Source organism: Chenopodium album, chromosome 10 (genome assembly GCF_948465745.1).
Source record: "Chenopodium album chromosome 10, dcCheAlbu1.1, whole genome shotgun sequence".
NCBI lineage: Eukaryota > Viridiplantae > Streptophyta > Magnoliopsida > Caryophyllales > Amaranthaceae > Chenopodium > Chenopodium album.
The window spans coordinates 41400993-41411419 of NC_137843.1; the positions used below are offsets into that span (position 1 = coordinate 41400993).

Sequence of the window (10427 nt, forward strand, 5' to 3'; positions counted from 1 at the left end):
TTCTCTTTCAAGGTATTGGCTAGTTGAGTGATTTAGGTCTCTAACATCTTGTTATGAGTCATCACTTCATTGAATTTCTTATCACTAACCGCCATGTAGGTGTTCAACAACTTGATTTGATTTTCAATGACTTCCTCTAAATTAGTCCTAGAAGAAGAGGAAGAAGAAGGTTGAGCATAAGAATTATCACCATGAACTTGGGTCTTTGGAACAAAATCGGGTGGGGAACCCCTTTGAGTATTGTATTGAAAATTTCCCCTATTTTGATTGTTCCAATTACCTCTATTTTGATTTTGACCATGCCCTTGATTATGGTTACCATAACCTTGGTTATGATTACCATAACCTTGGCCTTGATTTTGGCCACTATAACCTTGGTTGTTATAGTTACCTCGGAAACCTTGGTTCCTATAACCACCACCTGTGTTATAGTTGTCAAAATTGCCATGGTTGTGGTAGTTCCTATTCCATTGACCCCTTTGATTTTCAAACCTTAAATCATTATTATTTTACACATAGTTCACATGTTCATTCATATTACCATCTTGATCATCACAAACATCCATACATGCACGAGGGAAATTAGAAGCATCATGATCATATGAACCACATACATCACAAAACAAGCCACCACTAGGCATGTTATTAGAAGAAGGAGGAAGTTGAGAGTTTGAAGACATACCTCTCCACTTAAATTGGGAGGGAAGATTCAAAACTTGGGAGGTAGAACTTTCCAACTTTGCCTTGATAGCGGACAATTCCTTCCCTAAGTTTGTCATTTGTGAGGACAAGTTGTTTATGGCATTAAGATGATCAACCGAATACACAGAAGAGCTACTCTTGCTAGTTGGTTCCCTTTCACCATCTTGCCAATCTCTATAATACCTCAATACGTCTTCAATGATGTCTACCACTTTCTCCTCTGTTCTATTCATAATGGGACCTCCGGCTCCTCCATCAAGACTCGATTTCCCTTGAGGACTTAGCCACCATAGAAGATTTGAATGATTTGGTAGGTAGGAATTCTGTGGTGAGGACACTCTCTTTGATACTCTTTGTATCTCTCCCATGCTTCATAGAGGCTTTCACTAGGTTTTTGCTTGAAACCTTAAATTAAAGCTCTAGCCTCCGCTGTTTTCTTTTATGGATAGAAACGGGATAGAAATTCGTTGGTCACTTCGTCCCATGTCCTTAGAGAATTTGGTTTGACTTCCTTGTCTAACCATTCCAAAGCACGCCCTATGAGAGAAAAGGGAAAAAGCTTGAGGCGGATGAACTCTTGGGAAATTCCATTCACCTTGAGAGTGTTGCAATATTTTTCGAACTCTTTGAGATGGTTTAGCGGACTCTCATGCTTGGCCCCACTAAATTGTCACCTCTCTATCAAGTTGATCATCACTGGTCTTATTTCAAAGTCATTCGCCGGTGTTGTAGGTGGAGCGATCCCACTTTCAAACCTATATGCGCTCGGAATCCCCAATTCCTTCAATGCCACTCTCGGATTTTCTCCCATGCTTGCTTGTTCTTGTTGTTGTGGTTCTTCTTCACTTGGAGGGCTAGAACTCAAAGAACGTCTAGCAACTCTTATCCTTGTAATTGTCCTCTCAATTTCTGGATCAAATGGCACTAGAAACGACCACGTGCTCTATGCATACAATCTAAAAAAAAAAACAATTAGTAGCACGGCTACAAATGTAGCCAAAAAGAGAAAAATCGTTTTGTATTTTTCAAATAAAATGAAGTAGACTCAACAACTATAGCAAAGCACCAACGTTAGTTCCTCGGCAACGACGCCATTTTGATGTGTGGTAATCTAGGTCGTTGAAATCTAAAGCACCACCAATCAAACAATTATGAAAATCAAACTTACTCCTACTATAGGACAAGTCCGAGTCGAACCACAAGGAATGAGGGGGAGAATGCTATAGCTTATGGTCAAGCTACTTCGAAGAATGAGAGGTAAATTGAGGGGTATCTAAAGTTTCAATCAACTAAATAATGAAGAAAAATCAATATGAAAAACACTAGGGATTAAGGTTCCACATGCAAGCTCAATGATCATGCCAATCGATGAAAAACTCAATTGATTCAAACGTTGCAAGGGACAAACAATAGTTTCAATCAATAGAATTCAAGAGCTATCTCCTATAAGTCAAGCTAGGGTTCACTATGAATGACTAACAAGGAAAATCACAATCAAATTCAACCAATTAAAGCAATTCTCAAATCAAGGGTTTATGTCATTGAAAATTGCTATGCAATCTAGATTAATCATCAAGGTTGATCACTCCTAATCAAATTAATCACATGTACAACTATGTCAACCAATTTAATTGCATCAAATTCAATCAATCAAGAATCATTAACTAGCAAAGATCATCAATCAAGCATGCTACCCCTTCTCCTAGCTACTAATCTACTCACTAGACATAATGTAATTGAAAAATAAAGCAAATTGTATCACAAATGTCATCATTTCAAGCTTAATCAAAACGAAAATCAAATCAAACAAATTTTCAAACCAAAGATCAACAATCAAATCAATCATTCAAGAATTAGAGGTAGAATAAAGCAAAAGTAAATTTAAAGGAAGAAAATTCTCACTAATTTTCATTGATTAAGGAAGAAATCCAAGCTTAATGAAGTAATATGAAGTACAAATCAAGTATTCAAGTGTTTCTCTTTCTACTAAATCAGGAAAAATGTATGAAGTACTAGAAAAAATGTCATCCCCCAAAAAAGAAAAGGTCAAAGATATAAGTAGAAAAAGAAAAATAAGGGGACGAAAGGCGGCAGTGCACGCACACAGTAGCCCCGTGCGCACGCACAGGGAGGTCTGCGCGCACGCACAGGGGGTCTGCGCGCACGCACCCCTGTTGCATCCTTGTGGCGCGCAACTCCTCTTGTGCTAGCTCGTGGCCCCTTGCGTGAAGCTTCGCTCCTAGCGCTCTCGTGCATCCCTATGGACGACGCTCTCGTGGTGATGCTTGTAAGGAGGGCATCCCTTGAACTTCATAAAATTACGTGTTCATCACAAAATCAATGAGAGCGTAACCGTGAGAGCGCGACAACTTAAAATTTGAAACTTCACCTACAAAATACAAATAAAAATAAGGGAGAAAACAAAATGAAATAAAACTAAAATAAAACCACAAATTAAGAATTAAAATCATGAAAAACTCATAAAACAAATCGAAAACCAAAACGAGTTATTAAAGCGGAAAAATCAAAGAAAACTAAGAAAATTAATTGAAAATAAAGAAAGAAAATATAGAAAAAGGACCTAAACTATTCTTTTGAGCGCCAAAAATGATGCTCATCATGGACATGTGTTGGTTTATTGGATTCATTTCTTTCTTTTCCCCTCCCATGGATGATTTGATTTATGTTTGAGCATGTTGTCTTAGTCAAGCTTGGGGAAGGGTATTCTATCATGTTTGGTGGGATGTTGATTCATATATGCTATGCAAAATTGTATATGCATTTCCATGTTCTTCTTATTTTGAAAAAAAAACTCTACAAAGATTTTTGTTTCTTTCAAGGCAAATTTGCAGTGTTTTGTTTTGTACTTGCTTTGGACATAATACCTTTGGACTTGTATAGTTGAATGCTTTTCTTCATAAATGATAAAAGTGAGCACGGTTTGAGAGTATGCTCGGTTGATTCTAGGATAGAGTATGCTAAGGTAGTGTCTTTAGAACTTTTGGGACCTTGAAACCGGATTCTAAATTGATTGTGGTAAGGTGTTGCTCCCTTTGGTGAATTTGAAACTAATAGTGAGTTCTACAACCATGTGAGGTTTCATTTTTTTTTTCTATCCTTCTAAATATTTTGTATGAGCGGCACATGGATCCTTGACTATTGTATGCTTTATCTAGAACTTGACTCTTGTCTCCCGAGATCGCGACCAAGCCATTTAGGAAGGACAACGGCATCTCTTCGGGGTGGTGATTTTTATTTTTCTAAGTAGATTCCATTTCTTTATTTTGGGTTTATATTTTCCTACTTGCTAACCATTTGAGCCATAAATCTTCTTTTCAAGCCATATCTTTAGATTTTGAGCCTTTTGTTTCATTCTTGTTTCCATTCTTGGTTCTTGTGAAGCAATTGATCATTATTGTTGGAGATTGTGGTGGATGAGTTTGAAAATTGGTTCTTATAATGTAAGCAAGTTTGTGTTTGTGTATATTTTGTGAATAAAGGCAAATGCCTAATTGAAAAAGCCGTCCATAGTTAAAAGAGGCGAGGACAATGCAATAAAGTGAAAAATAGAAAAAATGAAAAAATGAGAAAAAGTAAAGCACATTCAAATGGTTTGGCAAAAGTGAAAAAAAAAATGAGAAAAATGAAAAGCTTAAAAATATTTTGATGTAAGTGTCTTTCTCCCTATTTTAAGCATTGAGGACAATGCTTTGTTCAAGCTTGGGGAGAAGCGTTCTTACGCTTTTTGTATATATGTTTGTGATTTTGGCTTTGAATAAGCTCGGGGGTGTTGGTGTTTTTGTTTGGTGATTGCTTGATTATGTTGTTGAGGATTGATCACCCTTTGCTTCACAATTTAGGTATACCACCAAATTTCAAATTTTAGCCTACCTTCACCCTTTTCGCCCCTACATTACAATCCTTTTCAAGACCTTTACACCTTTTTGGTTGAGTCACAAGTCGGTGGAGGGAGATGTGAGTCAAGCCTATGGAGCGGTTTGCATAGTCAAGATGTCGAGTAGCCCTAAATCTCTTCTTTTCCGGTTCCTTCAAGGAATCATTGAGATGCTCACTAGAGGTGGATTTGAAACTAGTAGGGAGAACGTAGTAAGATTGTTTGGGATAAAGGTGAATTGTGTCTTATTATTTCTCTATGCTTAGCATATTTTATGTTTCAATCAACCTTGGATATCTTGAAACGTCCAATCCCTTACTTGTTTAGAAAGAATTGCTTCCATTTGTGCTTGTTCATTTGCAAAAGTCCTTACAAGAGCAAATGTTTTCTTTTCTTTTCTTTTGGTTTCTTTTTCATGCTTTGCCTTGTTTGTTTTGTTTGGGAGAGTTATGGGGTAATCTCTTTTGGAAACCCTTACGAGACCTCACTCGTCCTCATTGGCGACTTTGGGGTTTAAAGGCTTGTTGTAGCTAAAAAAAACCATGATTCCTACGAAAGTGAGTTAGTGTATATTCCCATCCTCTCTAGTTTTCTTGTTTCTTTGTTTGCTTGAATAATGTCATCATTTTCCTTTGCTTGCTTTTGTTTTGCTCGAGGACGAGCAAAAGTTTAGCTTAGGGGAATTTGTGGCACTCATATGGTAGCATTTTAGGACGTTTTCCTTCTATTTTATAGCTTTTCTCTTTAAATAATGCCTTAGTTTCGTTCATTTATGTTTTAGTTTCTTTGTTTCTCTTATTTTGTGCTTTCTTGTGAAATAAGGGTATTTCCGTCTTTTCTACGTACTCGCTTTACTTTCTTTTATTGTAGGATTTTTTCGGGTCTCTGGATCTATTTTGGAAGGTTCTCCAAGTCTTTAGCATGCTCGGGACAAGACCTCATATCATTTGGTTGGCTAGAGTTCAAGATAAAAAGCAAGCTTCTACTCTTGGCATTAACGCTCTTGTGCATCACCATTATTGTATGTCTTGATCATGAACACGCAAAAATGAAGATTTGAAGGCTTCCACCTTCATGAGCATCATACGAGAGCGTCGATGAGGAGCATGATTGTGAGCGCTGGAATCAAATTAAGAGGCTCAGTGCATGGCCATCACTATGGTGCGTGAACGCAGAAAGGAGCATGAGTGGCACACACCCTTTGGTGCGCGGGCGCACACCCTCCTATCCGTGCGCACTATAGGCTAGCCGAGCCCTTTTTCTTCCCTTGCTATAAATACTTCAGACATTTCTATTTTTGGGACAATTTTAGACTAGCTTAGAATTTCTCTCCCATATTTTAGCTTAGGTTGAGAGTTTCTCTCTCTAGATCTAGGGATAGTTTAGGAGTAGTTTTAGAGAGAGAAAGTGAGGGATTTCAATGGTTATTTGACAGATTGAAGATTTAAGGTGACAATTGTATTGAAGATCTCCATTATTAATCAATGAGCATTTCTCACTCTCTCTTCTCTTATTTGCTTTGTTTAATTTCATGTTGTTTGGTTTGGTTTTAGTGAATGATTCTTGATTAGTGTAGTTCCTCTTTAATTCTTGTTAATGTTTGATTGTATTTTCTTGCTTGTTGATTTGATGATGATTCTTGAGTAGTTGCTTGCTAGGATTGGGATGTATGATTGATTGTTGAGATTGATTTCGGAATTTGAGTAGTTCTTGTGTTGTAATTAAATTGATTAATAGAGGATTGCATATTGTCTAGTTTGTTTGGAGTAGCTAACCATGATGCTAAACTTGATTGCATGATTGAATTGATTGACATGACCACATGATATCGATTTGATTATAATTGGTTGAGTATTTGATTATGTTTCTTCTTATTGTTTAGCACTAAAGAAATCTAGGTTAGATATGAGGATGATTAATTGAATGCTTCTAATTGCTCCTACTATTTGTCTTTACATTGCTTGCATTGCTTGATTCCCTAATTAGCTTGGTTATTATGAATACATGTTGATCCCCATTCCCTAGTGTTTTATTTGTTGGTTTACTTTTTTATTAGTTGTTTAGTGTTACCTATTTACCCTTGACTTCGACCTAGCTTAGGCATTGATTGGGAATAGTTGAACATAACCGTTCCTAGTGGTTCGACTCTTGACTTACCTCTATTCTTGTATTTAGGTTTGTTAAGTGATTATAAATTTGTTTGGCTATAGGGAATATTAGATAACGACTTACTTTTCCCTACGTCAACCTTTGATTTGGAAGTAGGCAGTGTCGTGTTTCTCGATGTGATCTTTGTCACAACACCACCAAGAGTCTCCAACCCAAGAGACAATGATGTTACATCCAATAACTATGTCACTAACATCTCCAGCCAACACGCCAACACACTAGCCTGAAATTGACCGCCATTGAGGAAAGAAGAGTTAAATCACAACCTACAAAAATGACACTTAAATTCAATACAGAATGAAACAAGAGCTCAATTTGTTTTAAAAACATAAACAACCCTAATCATTTTTGAAATTAAAAAAAAAAATCCATCCTTTTTTGTTAAAAAAATGCAATTATATTAAAAACCCTTAAACAAGAGGTGTATTCCATGGTTAGATTATTGTAACTTTTAACATGCCCCAAGTAGTTAACGAAACATTTAAATTTAGAAACTTTGACACACTAATGTAAGATCAACAATATTTTTTTGAGGTACAATTATGAGTTCTTCAATGACTCATTATGATATTCTACAGAATCTGGTAAGGGAGATTAAAAAGAAAACATCTTACAAATCTGATCTAGGATAAGCACTATATATTGCTTGTTCCTTGGATGTTTTCCAGCTCTTGACCTGTAAAAATGTAGCATAGGTAAGATAATATCATACTAACCTCCTTTCTAAAGCCAACACAAGCTACAGTCATCTGAAACAACTTACCTCCTCCAAGTTGAACATCTTGGCAGAAGCTGTTCAACACGAGAATCATCAATTGATGGCAGCTCTCTATAAAATAGTTCTCCATACTTTACCTGCACAATTGATTTGTTGATAAGAAAAATTATGTCATAATTTAACACTTAAATCTTTTCAAGGAAGAAATAACATAATGTTTTATTAACTGATTTCTTTAAATGCAAGGTTTGCAGAAGATATCATGCATTTTTAGAGCCAACACACCATTAATTAATGTAATAAAAGCATTATAAGTGTCCATCACATCCTGGCACATCCTCACCAATTCTAAACTTTGATTTTGTGTCAAATGACCTATAATGTAACAACTCAAAATGCAAATAAACGTCAAAATTAAACCACTTAAAACTTTGAAATTTCAAAGAATGACCATACTCATCTATTTAATTAAGCTTATACCAAGACAACAGCTAGCTTAAGTAAGTATGCTTATAGAGTTATACAATAAAAAACTCTTTTCATTGTGTCTCACTACTGCTATTATTCATGTAGAGATAGAAGACCAAACACAAATAAATAAATTCATATCACTTGGTAACTTCCTGAGAATGATTTTGAAGCAATTTTTATTTGGTATACAACAAACGTTCCCATAATATTTTTTTTGGCTTTAAGTTATGTTTAAACAACGTACGTTTGCTAAAATGCTTCTACATTACCCATATCACAAAAAAAAAAAAGTAATCAAATAGACTACAATCAAAATAGACTATGGTATGTTTTTGTATCACCTATATCACAATCTAAGCATTAATAGTGAGAGTAATTTAATAAAATATAATTTATAGTCATTTATACTATAACACTAAAGGTAGTAAGGTACTAAAGAACTAAACCTCAAAATTGAACCACTAAAAACTGTCATGCATCCTGTTCATATTCCTTCCTTTTCCTTATCTCATTTCTCCTTCTTATTTCTCTCCCTTTCCCCTTCCTTGTTACTTCTTCCTTCCTTCCACTCCCTTATCTCATCTCTCCTTCCTATGAACTTTTTAAGAATTCTTGAATGATATACACTCATATTAAGCATTCCCCACACTCTTAAAGTATATTTATGTCTCCATATATCCATTCCGTCCTACATCCTTCCCCGTCCCCCCTCACTCTCATCTTCAATTTCTCACCTTTTCTCATTTACTCTATCTCCTCCTAAATCTTTCATACCTTCTCTCTGCCCTACACACCATTCTTAGCCATATATACTCTTTTAATTGCTTTTCATCTTTAAGTGTAGCCTATATAGGTTCAGCTCTTCATAAATATCCATATGAGAAAAGAAACCACAAAAACAAAATTAAGTTAATATGTGAGGGGGGTTGGCTCTGCTCGATGCATTAACAATCCTGGATAAAGCCAATTATATACCCCCACATATAACATAAGGAAATCAAAAAAAGAAGACTGAAATATTCCACAGTAAGGACCAGTAAATAATCGAGCAAGTTCATAGACAAAAAAGAATAAGACAAACAAAAGCCATATAGTTAACAACCTCTCTTTGACGTAAGGCGGCTCTTTACTGACATAAGGAAATCAAAACAGAAAGGTTGTAACCCTAAAACAGGTCAAAACATATATATTGACAGTAACATGATGCCTGTTCAAAATCTTAATTTCTAAAGAGATTCGATCCCCAAGAAAACCAACCTTAAGAAACACAGAATTATCAAGATAATCAGTAGCGACGGGATGAACAATTACGAAATATAAGTTAGCACAGCTGAACAACAGCATAAAAGTTTTAGTTCAAATTACTCCCTCTTCTTAAAATGTCTTTCCATTATTCCCTTCTAAAATTAAACCGAATATTAGCAAAAGTTTCAAGTTAAAATGCCACAATTATAGCCAAATTATACGTTAATACACCCTTTGTAATTATATATGGACAACTATTCATTTTTATAATATTTAAATTTAAAGTCCATCTGTTAGTTGACTAGCTTTATGTTTCCAACAAAGCACTTTCATTTTAAAGGCTTTTACTATAATCTAGCTTTCATCCAAAACACCAACCATTTTTCAAGTAATTTAGGAAAAATAAAACTAAAGCAATAAAACTAAAGAAAGTCAGCTTTACGGATTATTTTTCAAAGTAATAACTTAACACTACTCCTCACCACATTTTACATTCGTGATTCGACCAAGTCAGCTTAGAGGATTATTTTCTATACTTTTACAACAATAAAAATCATAACCTAATCACCTTGCTAAAACAATAATTCCTAGGATTGCCACAATATTTTTAAATCAAGACACGGTAAAGTACAATTCTTGAAAAAAAATCATTACAAATGCAATCCACATTCAAATAGAAAAGTCGAAGCTGAATATTTCAAAACAAGAATAGTAATACTTTATATTTAGCTACTGTTGTAACTATCCCATTTACTATATAAAATAAACGCTAAATGAAACCCAAGTTCATGAATTCCTTAAAATCTCAATAATCTAATAGTAAAACAAATTAAAGCTAAAGCAACCTCATGGTAATTTTTACATATAAAAACTCATTAAAATAACAAAATTACACATTTTCAGCTGTTAAATTTATAATCAACCATAAGCTACATTAGCAAAAAAACCCAGTTGATTTTATCCTCCTTCCATATTGTAAACCACTAATTTACCGTTTAAATGGAAAATATGGGAAAAATACAGTATCTTCATATAAAATTGCATTTATAATATGAAAAAAATAGAATAGAGAGATGACCTTGGAAGAGGTACTTGCTGATCTCACGGTGGTTCTTCTTAATGATAATCTGCTCAACAATGCCCCAAATTTTTTAATTATTTCAATAAAAAGAAAAAAACAAATCAAATCTAAACAAAAACAACGAATGTGAAATATAAATAGGGGAA

General features: G+C 34.8%; 1 non-coding gene across 1 annotated transcript; it reads left to right on the forward strand.

Moving 5' to 3' along the window:
• The first annotated feature begins 1022 nt into the window (after positions 1-1022).
• Positions 1023-1128, forward strand: LOC145565702 (small nucleolar RNA R71). Its single transcript, XR_014095083.1, has one exon. It is a non-coding gene; the product is annotated as a small nucleolar RNA R71 (small nucleolar RNA).
• Positions 1129-10427: the final 9299 nt, after the last annotated feature.